The sequence below is a fragment of the Bombina bombina genome, chromosome 11 (genome assembly GCF_027579735.1).
Source record: "Bombina bombina isolate aBomBom1 chromosome 11, aBomBom1.pri, whole genome shotgun sequence".
Classification (NCBI taxonomy): domain Eukaryota; kingdom Metazoa; phylum Chordata; class Amphibia; order Anura; family Bombinatoridae; genus Bombina; species Bombina bombina.
Genome location: NC_069509.1, coordinates 33104347 through 33129312, shown reverse-complemented (window position 1 = coordinate 33129312; position 24966 = coordinate 33104347). Strand labels below are relative to the sequence as shown.

The 24966-nt window shown below is 41.0% G+C and overlaps 1 long non-coding RNA gene across 1 annotated transcript; it reads left to right on the top strand.

Moving 5' to 3' along the window:
* Positions 1-442: 442 nt before the first annotated feature.
* On the top strand, positions 443-23845 carry LOC128641923 (uncharacterized). Its single transcript, XR_008399595.1, has 2 exons — positions 443-967; positions 21652-23845. It is a non-coding gene; the product is annotated as an uncharacterized LOC128641923 (long non-coding RNA).
* The last annotated feature ends 1121 nt before the right edge of the window (positions 23846-24966 follow it).

Below are 24966 nucleotides of genomic sequence, written 5' to 3'. Positions count from 1 at the left end.
CTTTTCAAAAGAATGCCAGCTCTGAAGGAACATGAAGATTGCACAGAGTTCCAAGATACTTATTGGTAACATTGCTTCACGAGGACACCAAACTCCCCAGACTGCACCCCAACCCAAGAGACTGGCTTTTATCATTATTATCCAAGTTAGGTGAATAAAGGGCACCCAGAGAAATGGATTGGTGATCTATCCACCAGGCCAATATGATTCTTTGAGATAGCTAAGTGCAATCCTTGCACCACTGTCATAACATGTAAAGTTGTAAAGGTCTCATATGAAACCACAGAAAAGAAATAGTATTGTCAGGCACAGCTAAGAAAGAAAAAAATGTGTGCAGCTTAGTTATTTGGACCACAACTGCTGGGAATGAAAAAACAATAAAAATTGTATGGTTGTTTGCAACAGAGTGATAAGGTAAAACAAAGGTTAGGAGTTAGGCAGCTATGTAAAACCTTATTCCTTATTGCAATGTTTTAATATACAGGCAGTAATTGAGCATATTCCCTATGGCTGCCACATGTGTCTGGGTAGTCACTGTGAGAAAGTAAATGCAGCAGGGATATGCTCAGATAAACCTGAGATTTTACCATTAATGAAGGAAAAAATAAATAAGCAAGGAAAAAATGGTACTATGATCATAGAAAAAAAATAAGCAATTGCTATTGTGTACAGAGTTATGGTAAAACAGCAGGATATGAGGGAATGAAAATAAAAGTCACAGAAAAATAACAGCAGCAACTGAGATACTAATCTTAGAGTATAGCAGCAAAGTAAAATACAGAGACTGGCTTACCCCTAACAGGACTGTTATAATGATAGTTGCAAACACCGGGTTGTAATGGCGACTTGCCAGAGGGAGCAGGGAAGCTCAGTAGCAGCTGGCTGATGACGTCACAGCATGAGGAAGTGGAGCTCAGTGAAAATTGAATCCCAAGGCCGGTGAGCTGCAGGGGAAACTGAGTTAGAGGTAAAGGTATGAATGAGGCTTTTGAAATAGCTGAATCTTCTTGAGGGAGAAGCAGGCAGGAAGGAGAGGATGACAACAAAAATCCAGCTAGCAGGTGTAGAGGAATCCAACAAACAGAAGTAGTAAGGTAAATCTTACAGAGAGCAGGCTCAGGTTAAGGTTTAAGACAAACTTCAATACTAAGCAATGTGAAAATGCTGGGAGGGGCCTTAAATAGGTTGATGTTAATGAGAGCAGGATGCTTTAAAGGGACAGTGCAGAGAAATAAGTAACCATTATCCTGACAAGTATCTGATGCTGCAATCATCAGACCTAACACTTCCAAACATTGTACTACAGATGGGTTGGAAATTGACTTTAGTTGTGAACAAGTTGCCTGTAACTTTTGATCAGTTAAAGAAAGCTGCATTACATTGAGCCTATGACTCATAGAAAAGAGACTCTTGTTTGAGGAAAAAGATCACTTTTTAGGATATTGATTCTTCAACCATGTCTGCAATGGAACAACAGTAATCTGTTGGTATGAGAGAGAGCTGATGTAAAGATAAAGCCTGACCCAAAATATCATCCAGGTATAGAGCCACTGAAATACTTAAACTCTTATTACAGACAAGAGAGTTCCTAAAACTTTCTTAAAATTCTAGAAGCTGTAGCTAGACCAAACTGAAAAGCCACAAACAAACTATTTGACCCGAAAGGCAAATCTTAAGCACCTGTGATGGACTTTGTGGAGAGGAAAATGAAGGTATGCTATGAAAAATAGAACAAGCTTAACACTAATCTTTTACAGAGGATGAGGTTTTGTTAGCATTATCAAAAATAAATGTTAAAAAGTCAGTGGGTCCTGATAATATTTATCCAAGGGTTTTAAAAGAAATTTGATCAGTTCTGTCCCTGTAACTGATCTGTTTAATCAGTCACTATTAACAGGAGCTGTTCCAGAGGATTGGAGAATAGAAAATGTAATACCTCTTTATAAAAAGGGTAATAGGGAAGAATCTGGTAACTACAGGCCAGTTAGTTTAACTTCAGTAGTAGGGAAATTAATAGAAAGCCTCTTAAAAGAAAGAATTTTGACTTACATAAAGACAAACAATTTAGAGGACCAAAATCAGCATGGTTTTACTTCAAGGAGATCATCTCAGACTAAGCTAATTGACTTCTTTGATTATGTAACAAAAGTATTAGACAAGGGTGGAGCAGTTGATGTAGCATATCTAGATTTAAGCAAAGCATTTGACACTGTCCCACACAACAAACTAATTCACAAACTGTATCTCCTTGGGTCTAGACTCAAAAATTGTGAACTGGGTGGAATGCTTGCTTAAGGACAGAAAACAATGTGTCTTAGTAAATGGAGTACATTCAGCAGAGGGGGCTGTTACTAGTGGTGTTACTCAGGGGTAAGTTCTGGGGCCTGTTTTGTTTAACATATTTATCTGTGATATCAGCAAAGGGCTACAGGAGAAAGTATGTCTGTTTGCAGATGATACAAACATTTGTAACAGAGTGGATGTTCTGGGGGGGTAGACAAATTGAGAAGTGATATACAACAATTGGAGGATTGGACAAATGACTGGGATCTAAAGTTTAACACAGCAAAAGTGTAAAATTATGCATTTAGGGAAGAAAAATCCAAATGTTTATCACAGACTCAATGACACTTTCCTGACTGGTACAAATGAGGAACAGGAGTTGAGAATTATTATTTCTTTCATGTAATTAACAAGAGTCCATGAGCTAGTGACGTATGGGATATACATTCCTACCAGGAGGGGCAAAGTTTCCCAAACCTTAAAATGCCTATAAATACACCCCTCACCACACCCACAAATCAGTTTTACAAACTTTGCCTCCAAAGGAGGTGGTGAAGTAAGTTTGTGCTAGATTCTACGTTGATATGCGCTCCGCAGCAAGTTGGAGCCCGGTTTTCCTCTCAGCGTGCAGTGAATGTCAGAGGGATGTGAAGAGAGTATTGCCTATTGAATGCAGTGATCTCCTTCTACGGGGTCTATTTCATAAGGTTCTCTGTTATCGGTCGTAGAGATTCATCTCTTACCTCCCTTTTCAGATCGACGATATACTCTTATATTTACCATTTCCTCTACTGATTCTCGTTTCAGTACTGGTTTGGCTTTCTACAAACATGTAGATGAGTGTCCTGGGGTAAGTAAGTCTTATTTTCTGTGACACTCTAAGCTATGGTTGGGCACTTTATTTATAAAGTTCTAAATATATGTATTCAAACATTTATTTGCCTTGACTCAGAATGTTCAACTTTCCTTATTTCCAGACAGTCAGTTTCATATTTGGGATTATGCTTTAAATTATCATATTTTTTCTTACCTCAAAAATTTGACTTTTTTCCCTGTGGGCTGTTAGGCTCGCGGGGGCTGAAAATGCTTCATTTTATTGCGTCATTCTTGGCGCGGACTTTTTTGGCGCAAAAATTCTTTTCCGTTTCCGGCGTCATACGTGTCGCCGGAAGTTGCGTCATTTTTGACGTTATTTTGCGCCAAAAATGTCGGCGTTCCGGATGTGGCGTCATTTTTGGCGCCAAGAGCATTTAGGCGCCAAATAATGTGGGCGTCTTATTTGGCGCCAAAAAATATGGGCGTCGCTTTTGTCTCCACATTATTTCAGTCTCATTTTTCATTTGCTTCTGGTTGCTAGAAGCTTGATGTTTGGCATTTCTTTCCCATTCCTGAAACTGTCTTATAAGGAATTTGATCTATTTTGCTTTATATGTTGTTTTTTCTCTTACATATTGCAAGATGTCTCACGTTGCATCTGAGCCAGAAGATACTACAGGAAAACCACTGCCTGCTGGATCTACCAAAGCTAAGTGTATCTGCTGTAAACTTTTGGTAGCTATTCCTCCAGCTGTTGTTTGTAATAATTGTCATGACAAACTTGTTAAAGCAGATAATATTTCCTTTAGTGATGTACCATTGCCTGTTGCAGTTCCCTCAACATCTAAGGTACAGAATGTTCCTGATAACATAAGAGATTTTGTTTCTGAATCCATAAAGAAGGCTTTGTCTGTTATTTCTCCTTCTAGTAAACGTAAAAAGTCTTTTAAATCTTCTCTCTCCACAGATGAATTTTTAAATGAACACCATCATTCTGATTCTTTGGACTCTTCTGGTTCAGAGGATTCTATCTCAGAGATTGATGCTGATAAATCTTCATATTTATTTAAGATGGAATTTATTCGCTCTTTACTTAAAGAAGTTCTAATTGCTTTAGAAATAGAGGATTCTAGTCCTCTTGATACTAATTCTATACGTTTGGATAAGGTTTTTAAAGCTCCTGCGGTTATTCCAGAAGTCTTTCCTGTTCCTAATGCTATTTCTGCAGTAATTGCTAAGGAATGGGATAAATTGGGTAATTCATTTACTCCTTCTAAACGTTTTAAGCAATTATATCCTGTTCCGCCTGACAGGTTAGAATTTTGGGACAAAATCCCTAAAGTTGATGGGGCTATTTCTACCCTTGCTAAACGTACTACCATTCCTACGTCAGATGGTACCTCGTTTAAGGATCCTTTAGATAGAAAAATTGAATCTTTTCTAAGAAAAGCTTATCTATGTTCAGGTAATCTTCTTAGACCTGCTATATCATTGGCTGATGTTGCTGCAGCTTCAACTTTTTGGTTGGAAACTCTAGCGCAACAAGTAACAAATCGTGATTCTCATGATATTATTATTCTTCTCCAGCATGCTAATAATTTCATCTGTGATGCCATTTTTGATATTATTAGAGTTGATGTTAGATTTATGTCTCTGGCTATCTTAGCCAGAAGAGCTTTATGGCTTAAGACCTGGAATGCTGATATGGCTTCTAAATCAACTCTACTTTCCATTTCTTTCCAGGGAAACAAATTATTTGGTTCTCAGTTGGATTCTATTATTTCAACTGTTACTGGTGGGAAAGGAACTTTTTTACCACAGGATAAAAAGTCTAAAGGTAAAAACAGGGCTAACAATCGTTTTCGTTCCTTTCGTTTCAACAAAGAGCAAAAGCCTGATCCTTCGTCCTCAGGAGCAGTTTCAGTTTGGAAACCTTCTCCAGTCTGGAATAAATCCAAGCCTGCTAGAAAGGCAAAGCCTGCTTCTAAGTTCACATGAAGGTACGGCCCTCATTCCAGTTCAGCTGGTAGGGGGCAGGTTACGTTTTTTCAAAGAAATTTGGATCAATTCTGTTCACAATCTTTGGATTCAGAACATTGTTTCAGAAGGGTACAGAATTGGTTTCAAGATGAGACCTCCTGCAAAGAGATTTTTTCTTTCCCATGTCCCAGTAAATCCAGTGAAAGCTCAAGCATTTCTGAATTGTGTTTCAGATCTAGAGTTGGCTGGAGTAATTATGCCAGTTCCAGTTCCGGAACAGGGGATGGGGTTTTATTCAAATCTCTTCATTGTACCAAAGAAGGAGAATTCCTTCAGACCAGTTCTGGATCTAAAATTATTGAATCGTTATGTAAGGATACCAACGTTCAAGATGGTAACTGTAAGGACTATATTGCCTTTTGTTCAGCAAGGGAATTATATGTCCACAATAGATTTACAGGATGCATATCTGCATATTCCGATTCATCCAGATCATTATCAGTTCCTGAGATTCTCTTTTCTAGACAAGCATTACCAATTTGTGGCTCTACCGTTTGGCCTTGCTACAGCTCCAAGAATTTTCACAAAGATTCTCGGTGCCCTTCTGTCTGTAATCAGAGAACAGGGTATTGTGGTATTTCCTTATTTGGACGATATCTTGGTACTTGCTCAGTCTTTACATTTAGCAGAGTCTCATACGAATCGACTTGTGTTGTTTCTTCAAGATCATGGTTGGAGGATCAATTTACAAAAAAGTTCTTTGATTCCTCAAACAAGGGTAACCTTTCTGGGCTTCCAGATAGATTCAGTGTCCATGACTCTGTCTTTAACAGACAAGAGACGTCTAAAATTGATTACAGCCTGTCGAAACCTTCAGTCTCAATCATTCCCTTCGGTAGCCTTATGCATGGAAATTCTAGGTCTTATGACTGCTGCATCGGACGCGATCCCCTTTGCTCGTTTTCACATGCGACCTCTTCAGCTCTGTATGCTGAATCAATGGTGCAGGGATTACACGAAGATAAATCAATTAATATCTTTAAAACCGATTGTTCGGCACTCTCTAACGTGGTGGACAGATCACCTTCGTTTAATTCAGGGGGCTTCTTTTGTTCTTCCGACCTGGACTGTAATTTCAACAGATGCAAGTCTCACAGGTTGGGGAGCTGTGTGGGGATCTCTGACGGCACAAGGAGTTTGGGAATCTCAGGAGGTGAGATTACCGATCAATATCTTGGAACTCCGTGCAGTTTTCAGAGCTCTTCAGTTTTGGCCTCTTCTGAAGAGAGAATCGTTCATTTGTTTTCAGACAGACAATGTCACAACTGTGGCATACATCAATCATCAAGGAGGGACTCACAGTCCTCTGGCTATGAAAGAAGTATCTCGAATTTTGGTTTGGGCGGAATCCAGCTCCTGTCTAATCTCTGCGGTTCATATCCCAGGTGTAGACAATTGGGAAGCGGATTATCTCAGTCGCCAAACGTTGCATCCGGGCGAATGGTCTCTTCACCCAGAGGTATTTCTTCAGATTGTTCAAATGTGGGGGCTCCCAGAGATAGATCTGATGGCCTCTCATCTAAACAAGAATCTTCCCAGGTATCTGTCCAGATCCCGGGATCCTCAGGCGGAGGCAGTGGATGCATTATCACTTCCTTGGAAGTATCATCCTGCCTATATCTTTCCGCCTCTAGTTCTTCTTCCAAGAGTAATCTCCAAGATTCTGAGGGAATGCTCGTTTGTTCTGCTAATAGCTCCGGCATGGCCTCATAGGTTTTGGTATGCGGATCTTGTCCGGATGGCATCTTGCCAACCATGGACTCTTCCGTTAAGACCAGACCTTCTGTCACAAGGTCCTTTTTTCCATCCGGATCTGAAATCCTTAAATTTAAAGGTATGGAGATTGAACGCTTGATTCTTGGTCATAGAGGTTTCTCTGACTCCGTGATTAATACTATGTTACAGGCTCGTAAATCTGTATCTCGAGAGATATATTATAGAGTCTGGAAGACTTATATTTCTTGGTGTCTTTCTCATCATTTTTCTTGGCATTCTTTTAGAATACCGAGAATTTTACAGTTTCTTCAGGATGGTTTAGATAAGGGTTTGTCCGCGAGTTCTTTGAAAGGACAAATCTCCGCTCTTTCTGTTCTTTTTCACAGAAAGATTGCTATTCTTCCTGATATTCATTGTTTTGTACAAGCTTTGGTTCGTATAAAACCTGTCATTAAGTCAATTTCTCCTCCTTGGAGTTTGAATTTGGTTCTGGGAGCTCTTCAAGCTCCTCCGTTTGAACCTATGCATTCATTGGACATTAAATTACTTTCTTGGAAAGTTTTGTTCCTTTTGGCCATCTCTTCTGCTAGAAGAGTTTCTGAATTATCTGCTCTTTCATGTGAGTCTCCTTTTCTGATTTTTCATCAGGATAAGGCGGTGTTGCGAACTTCTTTTGAATTTTTACCTAAAGTTGTGAATTCCAACAACATTAGTAGAGAAATTGTGGTTCCTTCATTATGTCCTAATCCTAAGAATTCTAAGGAGAAATCATTGCATTCTTTGGATGTTGTTAGAGCTTTGAAATATTATGTTGAAGCTACGAAATCTTTCCGTAAGACTTCTAGTCTATTTGTTATCTTTTCTGGTTCTAGGAAAGGCCAGAAAGCTTCTGCCATTTCTTTGGCATCTAGGTTGAAATCTTTAATTCATCTTGCCTATGTTGAGTCGGGTAAAATTCCGCCTCAGAGAATTACAGCTCATTCTACTAGGTCAGTATCTACTTCCTGGGCGTTTAGGAATGAAGCTTCGGTTGACCAGATCTGCAAAGCAGCAACTTGGTCCTCTTTGCATACTTTTACTAAATTCTACCATTTTGATGTATTTTCTTCTTCTGAAGCAGTTTTTGGTAGAAAAGTTCTTCAGGCAGCGGTTTCAGTTTGAATCTTCTGCTTATGTTTTTTGTTAAACTTTATTTTGGGTGTGGATTATTTTCAGCAGGAATTGGCTGTCTTTATTTTATCCCTCCCTCTCTAGTGACTCTTGTGTGGAAAGATCCACATCTTGGGTAGTCATTATCCCATACGTCACTAGCTCATGGACTCTTGTTAATTACATGAAAGAAAACATAATTTATGTAAGAACTTACCTGATAAATTCATTTCTTTCATATTAACAAGAGTCCATGAGGCCCACCCTTTTTTGTGGTGGTTATGATTTTTTTGTATAAAGCACAATTATTCCAATTCCTTATTTTATATGCTTCGCACTTTTTTCTTATCACCCCACTTCTTGGCTATTCGTTAAACTGATTTGTGGGTGTGGTGAGGGGTGTATTTATAGGCATTTTAAGGTTTGGGAAACTTTGCCCCTCCTGGTAGGAATGTATATCCCATACGTCACTAGCTCATGGACTCTTGTTAATATGAAAGAAATGAATTTATCAGGTAAGTTCTTACATAAATTATGTTTTCAGATGATATAAAATTTAGCAAACAATGTAGTACTGCAGCGAGTAAGGCCAGCAGAATGCTTGGATATATTGGTAGAGGCATTTGCAGCAGAAATAGTAAGGTTCTTATGCCACTTTATAGATCATTAGTTAGGCCTCATCTTGAGTATTGTGTGCAGTTCTGGAGGCCATATCTTCAGAAGGATATTTACAAACTTGAATTTGTGCAAAGGAGGGCTTCCAAAATGGTACATGGTCTAAAAAATAAAACTTAACAGGATAGGCTCAATGACCTAAATATGTATAGCTTAGAGAAGAGAAAGGAAAGAGGTGCTATGATAGCAACTTTCAAGTACGTTAAAGGGCTTAGTCAAACTGAGGCTGTGGGTATTTTACATAAAATAGAAAATTCAAGAACAAGGGGTCATGATCTCAAGCTGAAGGGAAGTAGATTCAGGAGTAATTTGAGGAAGCTTCTTTACAGAAAGAGTGATTGATTTATGGAATAAACTTCCTCAAGAGGTAGTAATGACAAACGCTGTGGAGGACTTTAAAAATGCCTGGGACAAGCATAAGGCTATCCTACGAACTAGATAAGTTTATACTTTTTTTTTTTTTAAATATAATTTTTATTGAGTTTATGCAATATATAGGAACAACAAGGTTATACCGTCTACAAATCCAATGTTGGCAATATTATAAAGGTCTCACTGATACATTAAAAGTTCAACATATATTAAAAGCTTGACCTTAATTGGGAAGTTGGTATAAAGTTTCAACGAGACATAGCACCAGCTATTAACACTTGTAAGCAATTAACATACAATATAAAAAGTAAACCTCTTATTTATCTATTTTTCAAATATAATCATATTTCCCCTTTGACTCATAATAAATCCAATCACAAACGTTTACCCTCTAAGTTTATACTTTTAGGTAATATCGGGCAGACTTGCTGGGCCTATGGCTCTTATCTGCTGTCAAAATCCATGTTTCTAAGGTAGGCATCCATCAAATTTACCTTGGGCATAAATTGAAACTGATGAATAAGGGGTAGAATTGTTTCTATTTAAAGTCTAGAACCAAGAGAACAAAGTACATTTGAAAATAGAAGTGAATTTAAAGTGTCTTAAAATAACATGCTTTATGTGAATCATGCAAGTTTAATTTCTCTTGTAAAGGTGTATCCAGTCCACGGGTTCATCCATTACTTGTGGGATATTCTCCTTCCCAACAGGAAGCTGCAAGAGGACACCCACAGCAGAGCTGTCTATATAGCTCCTCCCCTAACTGCCACCCCCAGTCATTCTCTTGCAGCTCTCGACAAGAAAGGAAGTATCAAGAGAGATGTGGTGACTTAGTGTAGTTTTTACCTTCAATCAAAAGTTTGTTATTTTTAAACGGTACTGGCGTTGTACTGTTTTTACTCTCAGGCAGAAATTGGAAGAAGACTTCTGCCTGGAGGTTTGATGATCTTAGCGGTTTGTAACTTAAGGTCCATTGCTGTTCTCACACATAACTGAAGAGTATGGAAAGAAAACTTCAGTTGGGGGGACGGTCTGCAGATTGCCTGCTTTGAGGTATGTTCAGTATATTTTTTTCTAGAGAGATGATAAGGTCTAGAAAATGCTGACAGTGCCTGGTATATTTAAGGTAAGCCTGATACAGTGATTTAACAACAACTGGGATCATGCTTGCAAAAAGGGATAATATTCATGTTAATACCTATATTACTTAGTGTTAAAACGTTTGCATGATTTATAAATAAAAACATTTTTTCTGTGAGAGTGATAAATCTTTATTTGGGGCCTAGTTTCCACATGGCTTGTTAGATTACTCCTAGGAGTACTTTTTTAAGGCCCTCTGACTTTGAGTGCATGGTGGGAGGGGCCTATTTTCGTTTTCAGTCTGAGACATCCAGCTTCCCTGAAGGAGTCCTCTGGCTTATAGGACCTCTATAGAGGGTTTTGTTCCTGCAAAAATCGTTTTTAAGGGCAGGTAGGAGCCACAGCAGAGCTGTGGCAGTGTGTTTGACTGTTTGTTAACAGGTTTAATGTTTCTCTTGTTAAGTGTATCCAGTCCACGGATCATCCATTACTTATGGGATATTAACTCCTCCCCAACAGGAAGTGCAAGAGGATTCACCCAGCAGAGCTGCTATATAGCTCCTCCCCCAACTGCCATTACCAGTCATTCTCTTGCACCCAACGAATAGATAGGATGTGTGAGAGGACTGTGGTGATTATACTTAGTTTCATACCTTCAATCAAAAGTTTGTTATTTTATAATAGCACCGGAGTGTGTTATTCCTTCTCTGGTAGAATTTGAAGAAGAATCTACCTGAGTTTTTCTATGATTTTAGCCGGAGTAGTTAAGATCATATTGCTGTTTCTCGGCCATCTGAGGAGAGGTAAACTTCAGATCAGGGGACAGCGGGCAGATTAATCTGCAAAGAGGTATGTAGCAGCTTATTATTTTCTGACAATGGAATTGATGAGAAAATTCTGCCATACCGATATAATGTAAACTCAGCATTAAATGCAGTAGCAGCAACTGGTATCAGGCTGTCATGTATGTATATTTTACACTTCAGTATTCTGGGGAATGGTACTTCACTGGAATTATACTGTATGCATAAAACTTTAGCCTAATTTGCAGGGACTAGCAACAGGCTTTTTAATAACACTCAATTTATTAATGTTAAACGTTTTTTGCTGGCATGTAAAATCGTTTAATTTTCTGAGGTACTGGGTGAAAAAATGTTTTGGGCACTATTTTTTCCCACTTGGCAGTCGTTTTATTTAATTTATGACAGTTTACTGATCTCTCTCACTGTTATGTGTGAGGGGGAGGGGCCTTTTTTGGTGCTTTTGCTACGCATCAAAAAATTCAGTCAGAAGTTTATTGTCTTCCCTGCATGATCCGGTTCATCTCTACAGAACTCAGGGGTCTTCAAAACTTGTTTTGAGGGAGGTAATCACTCACAGCAGAGCTGTGAGATTGTAGTTGACTGTGATAAAAAAACGTTTATTTCTGTATTTTTTTTTTTTTTTCTGCTATCAGGGTTAGTTATCCTTTGCTAATGGGAGCAATCCTTTGCTAAAATTGTGTTTTTTACAAAGATTTGATGCTATAACTTTTCAGTTTATTAATTTTCAACTGTCATAACTTTTTCTGTGCTTCTTATAGGCACAGTACGTTTTCATATTATAGTAAATTACTTGAAAAGTATTTCCAAGTTGCTAGTTTATTTGCTAGTGTGTTAAACATGTCTGATTCAGAGGAAGATAGCTGTGCTATATGTGCTAAAGCCAAAGTGGAGCCCAATAGAAATTTATGTACTAACTGTATTGATGCTACTTTAAATAAAAGTCAATCTGTACAAATTGAACATATTTCACCAAACAACGAGGGGAGAGTTATGCCGACTAACTCGCCTCACGTGTCAGTACCTGCATCTCCCGCTCGGGAGGTGCGTGATATTATAGCGCCGAGTACATCTGGGCGGCCATTACAAATCACATTACAGGATATGGCTACTGTTATGACTGAAGTTTTGGCTAAATTACCAGAACTAAGAGGTAAGCGTGATCACTCTGGGGTGAGAACAGAGTGCGCTGATAATATTAGGGCCATGTCAGACACTGCGTCACAATTTGCAGAACATGAGGACGGAGAGCTTCATTCTGCGGGTGACGGTTCTGATCCAAACAAACTGGATTCAGATATTTCAAATTTTAAATTTAAGCTGGAAAACCTCCGTGTATTACTAGGGGAGGTGTTAGCGGCTCTGAATGATTGTAACACAGTTGCAATACCAGAGAAAATGTGTAGGTTGGATAAATATTTTGCGGTACCGGCGAGTACTGACGTTTTTCCTATACCTAAGAGACTTACTGAAATTGTTACTAAGGAGTGGGATAGACCCGGTGTGCCGTTCTCACCCCCTCCGATATATAGAAAGATGTTTCCAATAGACGCCACCACACGGGACTTATGGCAAACGGTCCCTAAGGTGGAGGGAGCAGTTTCTACTTTAGCTAAGCGTACCACTATCCCAGTGGAGGATAGCTGTGCCTTTTCAGATCCAATGGATAAAAAGTTAGAGGGTTACCTTAAGAAAATGTTTGTTCAACAAGGTTTTATATTGCAACCTCTTGCATGCATTGCGCCTGTCACGGCTGCAGCAGCATTTTGGTTTGAGTCTCTGGAAGAGACACTTGAATCAGCTCCATTAGATGAGATTACACACAAGCTTAAAGCCCTTAAGTTAGCTAACTCATTTATTTCAGATGCCGTAGTACATTTAACTAAACTTACGGCTAAGAATTCCGGATTCGCCATTCAGGCACGCAGAGCACTGTGGCTAAAATCCTGGTCAGCTGACGTTACTTCTAAATCTAAATTGCTTAATATACCTTTCAAAGGGCAGACCTTATTCGGGCCCGGGTTGAAAGAAATTATCGCTGACATTACAGGAGGTAAAGGCCATGCCCTGCCTCAAGACAGAGCCAAACCTAAGGCTAGACAGTCTAATTTTCGTTCCTTTCGTAATTTCAAAGCAGGAGCAGCATCAACTTCCTCTGCACCAAAACAGGAAGGAGCTGTTGCTCGCTACAGACAAGGCTGGAGACCTAACCAGTCCTGGAACAAGGGCAAGCAGGCCAGGAAACCTGCTGCTGCCCCTAAGACAGCATGAATCGAGGGCCCCCGATCCGGGAACGGATCTAGTGGGGGGCAGACTTTCTCTCTTCGCCCAGGCTTGGGCAAGAGATGTCCAGGATCCCTGGGCGTTAGAGATCATATCTCAGGGATACCTTCTAGACTTCAAATTCTCTCCCCCAAGAGGGAGATTTCATCTGTCAAGGTTGTCAACAAACCAAATAAAGAAAGAGGCGTTTCTACGCTGCGTACAAGATCTTTTATTAATGGGAGTGATCCATCCAGTTCCGCGGTCGGAACAAGGACAAGGGTTTTACTCAAATCTGTTTGTGGTTCCCAAAAAAGAGGGAACTTTCAGGCCAATCTTGGATTTAAAGATCCTAAACAAATTCCTAAGAGTTCCATCGTTCAAAATGGAAACTATTCGGACAATTTTACCCATGATCCAAAAGGGTCAGTACATGACCACAGTGGATTTAAAGGATGCTTACCTTCACATACCGATTCACAAAGATCATTACCGGTATCTAAGGTTTGCCTTTCTAGACAGGCATTACCAGTTTGTAGCTCTTCCATTCGGATTGGCTACGGCTCCGAGAATCTTCACAAAGGTTCTGGGTGCTCTTCTGGCGGTACTAAGACCGCGAGGAATTGCGGTAGCTCCGTACCTAGACGACATTCTGATACAAGCTTCAAGCTTTCAAACTGCCAAGTCTCATACAGAATTAGTACTGGCATTTCTAAGGTCGCATGGATGGAAGGTGAACGAAAAGAAGAGTTCTCTCTTTCCACTCACAAGAGTTCCCTTCTTGGGGACTCTTATAGATTCTGTAGAAATGAAGATTTACCTGACAGAAGACAGGTTAACAAAGCTTCAAAATGCATGCCGTGTCCTTCATTCCATTCAACACCCGTCAGTAGCTCAATGCATGGAGGTGATCGGCTTAATGGTAGCAGCAATGGACATAGTACCCTTTGCACGTCTACATCTCAGACCGCTGCAATTGTGCATGCTAAGTCAGTGGAATGGGGATTACTCAGACTTGTCCCCTACTCTGAATCTGGATCAAGAGACCAGAAATTCTCTTCTATGGTGGCTTTCTCGGCCACATCTGTCCAGGGGGATGCCATTCAGCAGGCCGGACTGGACAATTGTAACAACAGACGCCAGCCTACTAGGTTGGGGCGCTGTCTGGAATTCTCTGAAGGCTCAGGGACAATGGAATCAGGAGGAGAGTCTCCTACCAATAAACATTCTGGAATTGAGAGCAGTTCTCAATGCCCTTCTGGCTTGGCCCCAGTTAACAACTCGGGGGTTCATCAGGTTTCAGTCGGACAACATCACGACTGTAGCTTACATCAACCATCAGGGAGGGACAAGAAGCTCCCTAGCAATGATGGAAGTATCAAAGATAATTCGCTGGGCAGAGTCTCACTCTTGCCACCTGTCAGCAATCCACATCCCGGGAGTGGAGAACTGGGAGGCGGATTTCTTAAGTCGTCAGACTTTTCATCCGGGGGAGTGGGAACTTCATCCGGAGGTCTTTGCCCAAATACTTCGACGTTGGGGCAAACCAGAGATAGATCTCATGGCGTCTCGACAGAACGCCAAGCTTCCTCGTTACGGGTCCAGATCCAGGGATCCGGGAGCGGTTCTGATAGATGCTTTGACAGCACCTTGGACCTTCGGGATGGCTTATGTGTTTCCACCCTTCCCGATGCTTCCTCGATTGATTGCCAGAATCAAACAGGAGAGAGCATCAGTGATTCTAATAGCGTCTGCATGGCCACGCAGGACTTGGTATGCAGATCTAGTGGACATGTCATCCTGTCCACCTTGGTCGCTACCTCTGAAACAGGACCTTCTGATCCAGGGTCCCTTCAAACATCAAAATCTAATTTCTCTGAAGCTGACTGCTTGGAAATTGAACGCTTGATTTTATCAAAACGTGGTTTTTCTGAGTCAGTTATTGATACCTTAATACAGGCTAGGAAGCCTGTTACCAGAAAGATTTACCATAAGATATGGCGCAAATACTTATATTGGTGCGAATCCAAGAGTTACTCATGGAGTAAGGTTAGGATTCCGAGGATATTGTCTTTTCTACAAGAAGGTTTAGAAAAGGGTTTATCCGCTAGTTCCTTAAAGGGACAGATTTCAGCTCTGTCCATTCTTTTACACAAACGTCTGTCAGAAGTTCCGGACGTTCAAGCTTTTTGTCAGGCTTTAGCTAGGATCAAGCCTGTGTTTAAAACTGTTGCTCCACCATGGAGTTTGAACTTAGTTCTTAATGTTTTACAGGGGGTTCCGTTTGAACCCCTTCATTCCATTGATATCAAGTTGTTATCTTGGAAAGTTCTGTTTTTAATGGAGATTTCCTCGGCTCGAAGAGTCTCTGAGTTATCTGCCTTACATTGTGATTCTCCTTATCTGATTTTTCATTCAGACAAGGTAGTTCTGCGTACTAAACCTGGATTCCTACCTAAGGTGGTCACTAACAGGAATATCAATCAAGAGATTGTGGTTACATCTTTGTGTCCTAATCCTTCTTCGAAAAAGGAACGTCTGCTACACAATCTAGATGTAGTCCGTGGCCTGAAATTTTATCTACAGGCAACTAAGGATTTTCGACAAACGTCTTCCCTGTTTGTCGTTTATTCTGGTCAGAGGAGAGGTCAAAAAGCTTTGGCTACCTCTCTCTCCTTTTGGCTTCGTAGCATAATACGGTTAGCCTATGAGACTGCTGGACAGCAGCCTCCTGAAAGAATTACAGCACATTCTACTAGAGCTGTGGCTTCCACTTGGGCCTTTAAGAATGAGGCTTCTGTTGAACAGATTTGCAAGGCTGCAACTTGGTCTTCTCTTCATACTTTTTCCAAATTTTACAAATTTGACACTTTTGCTTCTTCGGAGGCTGTTTTTGGGAGAAAGGTTCTTCAGGCAGTGGTTCCTTCCGTATAAAGAGCCTGCCTGTCCCTCCCTTCATCCGTGTACTTTAGCTTTGGTATTGGTATCCCATAAGTAATGGATGATCCGTGGACTGGATACACTTAACAAGAGAAAACATAATTTATGCTTACCTGATAAATTTATTTCTCTTGTAGTGTATCCAGTCCACGGCCCGCCCTGTCACTTTAAGGCAGGTAATTTTTCCATTAAACTACAGTCACCACTGTACCCTATGGTTTTCCTTTCTCTGCATGTTTTCGGTCGAATGACTGGTAATGGCAGTTGGGGGAGGAGCTATATAGCAGCTCTGCTGGGTGAATCCTCTTGCACTTCCTGTTGGGGAGGAGTTAATATCCCATAAGTAATGGATGATCCGTGGACTGGATACACTACAAGAGAAATAAATTTATCAGGTAAGCATAAATTATGTTTTTTCTAATTCGTTTTTGGGCCTGAGGGGTTAAGCATCCATTTGCAAGTGGGTGCAATGCTGCTTTAGTCCCTTATACACACTGTAAAAAATTTCGTAGAGTTTACTACTTTTTTTCACTGTTTTGCAGTTTATGTGGTAGTTTTTTTCTCTTAAAGGCACAGTACCGCTTTTTATTATTGCTTTTTTCACATTTATTAAAGTGTTTTCCAAGCTTGCTGGTCTCATTACTAGTCTGTTAAACATGTCTGACATAGAGGAAACTCCTTGTTCATTATGTTTAGAAGTCATTGTGGAACCCCCTCTTAGAATGTGTACCAAATGCACTGACCTTTCTATAAGTTATAAAGACCATATTATGGCTTTTAAAGATTTATCACCTGAGGTTTCTGAGACTGACAAAAGGGAGGTTATGCCATCTACCTCTCCCCACGTGTCAGAACCTATAACTCCCGCTCAAGGGACGCCAAGTACATCTAGCACGTCCAATGCGTTTACTTTACAAGACATGGCGGCAGTTATGAATCATACCCTCACAGAGGTTTTGTCCAAACTCCCAGGGTTACAAGAAAAGCGGGACAGCTCTGGGGCTAGAACAAATACAGAGCTCTCTGGCGCTTTAGTAGCTATGTCTGATATACCCTCACAATGTGCAGAAGTTGAAGCAGGAGAGCTTCTATCTGTGGGTGACTTCTCTGATTCAGGGAAGGCGTTACTTCAGTCTGACTCTGAAATTACAGCATTTAAATTTAAGCTTGAACACCTCCGCGTGTTGCTCAGGGAGGTTTTAGCAACTCTGGATGACTGTGACACCATTGTAGTCCCAGAGAAATTGTGTAAAATGGACAAATACTTTGCAGTGCCTGTTTACACTGATGTTTTTCCAATCCCTAAGAGGTTTTCAGAAATTATTACTAAGGAATGGGATAGACCAGGTGTGCCATTCTCTCCCCCTCCTGCTTTTAAGAAAATGTTTCCTATAGATGCCGCTACACGGGACTTGTGGCAGACGGTCCCTAAGGTGGAGGGAGCAGTCTCTACCCTAGCTAAGCGTACAACTATTCCTGTCGAGGACAGTTGTCCTTTCCTAGATCCTATGGATAAGAAATTAGAGGGTTTCCTTAAGAAAATCTTTATACAACAAGGTTTTATTCTCCAGCCCCTTGCATGCATTGCCCCAGTCACTGCTACAGCGGCTTTCTGGTTCGAGTCTCTGGAGGAGGCTTTACAGGTAGATACCCCGTTGGATGATATCCTTGACAGGCTTAAAGCTCTTAAGTTAGCCAATTCATTTATTTCTGACGCCGTTTTTCATTTAACCAAGCTAACGGCTAAAAATTCAGGTTTTGCCATTCAGGCACGTAGGGCGCTATGGCTTAAATCCTGGTCAGCTGACCACTTCAAAGTCTAAACTTCTCAAGATCCCCTTCAAAGGGCAGACCCTATTTGGGCCTGGACTGAAGGAGATCATTTCTGATATTACTGGAGGAAAAGGCCACGCCCTTCCCCAGGATAGGTCAAACAAGTTAAGGACCAAACAGACTAATTTTTGTTCCTTTCGAAACTTCAAGAGTGGCGCAGCTTCATTGTCATTGTCCTCTACTACAAAACAAGAGGGAAATTTTGCCCAGTCCAAGCCAGTCTGGAGACCTAACCAGGCTTGGAACAAGGGGAAACAGGCCAAAAAGCCTGCTGCTGCCTCTAAGACAGCATGAAGGAGTAGCCCCCGATCCAGGACCGGATCTAGTGGGGGGCAGACTTTCTCTCTTCGCCCAGGCTTGGGCAAGAGACGTCCAGGATCCCTGGGCTCTGGAGATTGTTTCCCAGGGATATCTTCTGGATTTCAAAGCTTCATCTCCAAAGGGGAGATTTCATCTCTCACAATTATCTGCAAACCAGATAAAGAGAGAGGCATTCTTACATTGCGTTCAAGACCTACTAGTTATGGGAGTGATCCACCCAGTTCCAAAGGAGGAACAGGGGCAGGGCTTCTATTCAAATCTGTTTACAGTTCCCAAGAAAGAGGGAACTTTCAGACCAATCTTGGATCTCAAGATCCTAAACAAATTTCTCAGGGTCCCATCCTTCAAGATGGAGACTATTCGAACCATCCTACCTATGATCCAGGAGGGTCAATATATGACTACCGTGGATTTAAAGGATGGTTATCTACATATTCCGATACACAGGGATCATCATCAGTTTCTCAGGTTCGCCTTCCTAGACAGGCATTACCAGTTTGTGGCTCTTCCCTTCGGGTTAGCCACGGCACCAAGAATCTTTACGAAGGTTCTAGGGTCCCTTCTGGCGGTTCTAAGACCGCGGGGTATAGCAGTAGCCCCTTACCTAGACGACATCCTGATACAGGCGTCAACTTTTCATATCGCCAGGTCCCATACGGACATTGTTCTGGCATTCCTAAGGTCTCACGGGTGGAAGGTGAACGAAGGAAAGAGTTCTCTCTCACCTCTCACAAGAGTTTCCTTCCTAGGAACTCTGATAGATTCAGTAGAAATGAAGATTTATCTGACAGAGGTCAGGTTGTCAAAACTTCTAACTTCCTGCCGTGCTCTTTATTCCATTTCTCGTCCGTCAGTGGCTCAGTGTATGGAGGTAATCGGATTAATGGTAGCGGCAATGGACATAGTTCCGTTTGCCCGCCTACATCTCAGACCACTGCAACTTTGCATGCTCAACCAGTGGAATGGGGATTACACAGATTTGTCCCCTCTACTAAATCTGGATCAAGAGACCAGGGATTCTCTTCTCTGGTGGCTATCTCGGGTCCATCTGTCCAAGGGAATGAGTTTCCGCAGGCCAGAATGGACTATAGTAACAACAGATGCCAGCCTTCTGGGCTGGGGTGCAGTCTGGAACTCCCTGAAGGCTCAGGGTTCGTGGACTCAGGAGGAGGCCCTCCTTCCGATAAACATTCTGGAACTAAGAGCGATATTCAATGCTCTTCAGGCTTGGCCTCAGCTAGCTGTGGTCAGGTTTATCAGATTTCAGTCAGACAACATCACAACTGTAGCCTATATCAACCATCAGGGGGGAACAAGGAGCCCCCTGGCAATGTTGGAGGTTTCAAAGATAATTCTATGGGCAGAGGTTCACTCTTGCCATCTCTCAGCTATCCATATCCCAGGAGTAGAGAACTGGGAGGTGGATTTTCTAAGTCGGCAGACTTTTCATCCGGGGGAGTGGGAGCTCCATCCGGAGGTATTTGCCCAGTTGATCCAACTTTGGGGCAAACCAGAACTGGATCTCATGGCATCTCGTCAGAACGCCAAGCTTCCTTGTTACGGGTCCAGGGATCCCAAGGCAGCGCCCTGGTCCTTCAGCCTGGCTTATGTGTTTCCTCTGCTCCCTCGTCTGATTGCCAAGATCAAGCAGGAGAGAGCTTCGGTGATCTTGATAGCCCCTGCGTGGCCACGCAGGACTTGGTATGCAGATCTGGTGGACATGTCATCCTTTCCACCATGGACTCTGCCGCTAAGGCAGGACCTTCTACTTCAAGGTTCCTTCAAACATCCAAATCTAATTTCTCTACGTCTCACTGCTTGGAGATTGAACACTTGATTCTATCAAAGCGTGGTTTTTCCGAATCAGTCATTGATACCTTAATTCAGGCTCGAAAGCCTGTCACCAGGAAAATCTATCATAAGATATGGTGTAAATATCTTCATTGGTGTGAATCCAAGGGTTACTCATGGAGTAAGGTCCGGATTCCTAGGATATTATCTTTTCTCCAAGAAGGATTGGAGAAGGGATTGTCAGCTAGTTCCTTAAAGGGACAGATTTCTGCTCTGTCTATTCTTTTGCACAAACGTCTGGCTGAGGTTCCAGACGTTCAGGCGTTTTGTCAGGCTTTAGTTAGAATCAAGCCTGTGTTTAAACCTGTTGCTCCGCCATGGAGTTTAAATTTAGTTCTTAAAGTTCTTCATGGGGTTCCGTTTGAACCTTTGCATTCCATAGATATTAAGCTTTTATCTTGGAAAGTTCTATTTTTAGTAGCTATCTCCTGAGCTCGAAGAGTTTCGGAGTTATCTGCTTTACAGTGTGATTCCCCTTATCTGATTTTCCATGCAGATAAGGTAGTGTTACGTACCAAACCTGGGTTTCTGCCTAAGGTGGTATCTAATAAGTATTTCAATCAGGAGATTGTTGTTCCTTCCCTATGTCTTAATCCTTTTTCAAAGAAGGAACGTCTATTACACAATCTTGATGTGGTTCGTGCTTTAAAGTTTTATTTACAAGCTACGAAAGATTTTCGTCAAATATCTGCTTTGTTTGTTGTCTACTCTGGACAGAGGAGAGGCCAAAAGGCTTCGGCAACTTCTCTTTCCTTTTGGCTAAGAAGCATAATTCGCTTAGCTGCTGGCCAGTAGCCTTCTGAAAGAATTACAGCTCATTCTACTAGAGCAGTAGCTTCCACATGGGCTTTTAAACATGAGGCCTCTGTTGAACAGATTTGTAAGGCGGCGACTTGGTCTTCGCTTCATACCTTTTCTAAATTCTATAAATTTGATACTTTTGCTTCTTCAGAGGCTATTTTTGGGAGAAAGGTCTTACAGGCAGTGGTGCCTTCTGTTTAAGTTCCTGCCTTGTCCCTCCCTTCATCCGTGTCCTAAAGCTTTGGTATTGGTATCCCACAAGTAATGGATGAACCCGTGGTCTGGATACACCTTTACAAGAGAAAACAAAATTTATGCTTACCTGATAAATTTATTTCTCTTGTGGTGTATCCAGTCCACGGCCCGCCCTATCATTTTAAGGCAGGTGTTTTTTATTTTTAAACTACAGTCACCACTGCACCCTATAGTTTCTCCTTTTTTTCTTGCTTGTCTTCGGTCGAATGACTGGGGGTGGCAGTTAGGGGAGGAGCTATATAGACAGCTCTGCTGTGGGTGTACTCTTGCAGCTTCCTGTTGGGAAGGAGAATATCCCACAAGTAATGGATGAACCCATGGACTGGATACACCACAAGAGAAATAAATTTATCAGGTAAACATAAATTTTGTTTTTGACTTTCCTTTCCCTTTAAAGCTTATTCTGTAACCCAAGGAAACTGTGTTTATATTCCAGGGGTCCTGGACAGGCCACTGAAAAAAGGCATAATCTGCCCCCTACCAGAAGAGAATATGGGTTGGTGGCCGCACCTTCATACTGAATTGGAAGGGGAGGAAGGTTTATTAGATGCTTCAGGGTGTGCAGAGAGGAATTTGAATAGAGCTGTCCAGAAACACAATACATGTTTCTTCCTTTGTATCTCATAAGTGTCCAGGACAACATGCCTGCTAAAAAACTGGACTGTCCAATAAAATACTGGACACCTGGCAACCCTATCCAAGGGTCAGAAGTTGAATCCCAGGAATAATGGCTTGGAGTCTCTCACCACATTATGAAAGAATAAAAAAAGTTGCCTCTAATGTCCCTTTAACCCCTTCACTATCGGGACTTTCAAAAAAGAACTTGCCCAAAATACCACAGAATGTTTAGCATTTTTCTATCACTCCATCTAAACAGAAATAGCGCCTTTGGTTTTTTTTTTATTTACCTGTCCAAACTATATATATTTCTTTCCTATGACATGGAGAGTCCACAACGTCATTCCAATTAATTATGGGATATTCAATTCCTGTCCAGCAGGAGATGGCAAAGAGCACCCCAGCAAAGCTGTTAAGTGTAACTTCCCTTACCCATAATCCCGAGTCATTCTCTTTGCCTCTGTCAATGGAGGTTGTGCGAAGTTGGTGTCTGAAGATAATAATCCTTTTATGGGTACTTTCCCTGCAAGCAAGGATTGGGGTCTAGCTGTGTCCATGTCAATCTTTTGAGTAAAGTAAGTGGTGGCTTTTAGCAGTTAGAAGACGGGGATGAAGTCTTTGCTTTACTTCTAATATTTTGGTACCCCTTTGTAGAAAGCCAGGGTTAGTTACTCTTTTACTACAGGTTCATGACGGGGACAGGAGTACCGTTCACACCTAAGTAGCTGTTACCTGCCCTGCAGCTGGATCCACAGGTAAGTGCATTTTCCTTCTAGGTTCTGAAGGATAGCACTTTAGAGGTAAAACCTCTAGTGGATCTAATTTGGGACATAGATTAACTAAATTGTCTTAGATACTTTTTTGGGGCAGATTTGCAGGCACATTGTATGCTTAACTCAGGCATGTAGAGAGACTAAGGGGTTAATATTAAGCTGTGTGCTTAAGACTTAACCTTATATGACAAAATGTATTGGAAGGGTTTGTCCTTTAAGTGTTTATTGTTAAATACGTATGGCAAGGGGCAGATTTGTTTGATTTGGAGTCCAGAAGAATATATAGGCTGTTACGGTTACGATATGGTTTTTACTATTGAGCCGTTTGTAATACGTGCCTTTTTAACTGTGACTTGTGGCACAGTTTCTCTTTTACTCTCAGCCCGCTCACGTGACTCTCCGCTCTTCCGTATGTATGAGGAGCGGAGTTTAGTCAGTCATTGAGCCTGGACTGCTGCGGCTATCTTTTCTGATGATCGGATTGCCGGTCTGAACTTGTGAATCTCTCATCTCACCTGGAGAGTTCCCTTGCTAGTGTATTATTCGACTCTCAGTATGGTAAGAGCCTCAGACACTCTTAGGTTTTTTGTTAAAGTGATAGGTGCCTTTTTTTATCTTATATTTTTAAAAGTTTTCAAAGTTTTTTTCAGTTAATTTATTAGTTCTGTATATACTATAAATTTTATTTTTATTTTTTGTGGGAACTGATATCTGCAATGGAATGTGAAAAAGATTCTTCTTTTAAAATGGATAAATGTTTACTTTGCTGGAAGTCCTAATTGTACTACCTATGCAATTTTGTTCCAATTGCTTAGCTAAGACCTTAAAATATAAGGACAAACTAATCCCTTGTGAACCTAATGTCTTTCAGGATATGGCTGTTCTGGAAATGCCTCAGCTTTCTCCTCAAACGTCCCAAGCCTTATCAGTTTCACATACAGTGCCTTACATGTCCCCTCAACCTCCTGGGGCTGTTTATTTGCCAGGGGATTTTGTTGTGCAGATAACTTCTGCGGTATCAGCGGCTTTGTCTCCAGCAGTGCATTGCTGCTCCTTCAACAAATTATACCAAGAGAATGAAGCAAATTTGATAATAGAAGTAAATTGAAGTTGTTTAAAATTGTATGTTCTACCTAAATCATGAAATAACTTTTTTTGGGTTTCATGTCCCTTTAAGTAAAGGAAACATGTTAAAGCATATTTATGCAATATTGATATTTAATAAAGTGTTATACTGTGTATTTACTGTAAATATTTCACATTCCAATGTTCTGCACATAGCAGAATATGTTCCATGTATTTAAAAATAGATATTCCTATATATATCTGTATATATATATACCTGAGAACTGGAAATGCTTAATGCAGACTTCTCAAGGCTTAATTGTCAGTAATCACTTGTTGTCAGTCAAGTCTAAACATTTTACAAAAGAAGGTTTGTTTTAATTGTTTTTTGGTAGTCAAACTTTATCCACCACTACTTCAGGTAAGCGTAAGAGGAAATCTAAACATTTGTCTGCTAGTAAGGCTTCTGACCCCTCTAATTCTGCGCTGGTCAACATTTCTCATTTGTCGGATGAGGAGCATACTTCAGTAGCTTCTGAAGGTAAAATCTCAGACTCTGACACTTTGACAGAAAAATCTTCAGAGATAAATTTTAGGGACAATTGTGGGGTGGGGGAGGGAAGAGAGCTGTTTGGGAGGGATCAGGGGGTGGGATGTGTCAGGTGGGAGGCTGATCTCTACACTAAAGCTAAAATTAACCCTTCAAGTTCCCTAGAAGCTACCTAATTAACCCCGTCACTGCTGGGCATAATACAAGTGTGGTGCGCAGCGGCATTTAGCCGCCTTCTAATTACCAAAAAGCAATGCCAAAGCCATATATGTATGCTATTTCTGAACAAAGGGGATTCCAGAGAAGCATTTACAACCATTTGTGCCATAATTGCACAAGCTGCTTGTAAATAATTTCAGTGAGCAACCCAAAGTTTGTGAAAAAGTGAACAATTTTCTCTTGTTAAGTGTATCCAGTCCACGGATCATCCATTACTTATGGGATATTCTCCTTCCCAACAGGAAGTTGCAAGAGGATCACCCACAGCAGAGCTGCTATATAGCTCCTCCCCTAACTGTCATATCCAGTCATTTTCTTGCAAGCCTCAACCAAGATGGAGGTCGTAAGAGGAGTGTGGTGTTTTATACTTAGTTTATTCTTCAATCAAAAGTTTGTTATTTTTAAATGGTACCGGAGTGTACTGTTTATCTCAGGCAGTATTTAGAAGAAGAATCTGCCTGCGTTTTCTATGATCTTAGCAGAAGTAACTAAGATACATGGCTGTTCTCACATATTCTGAGGAGTG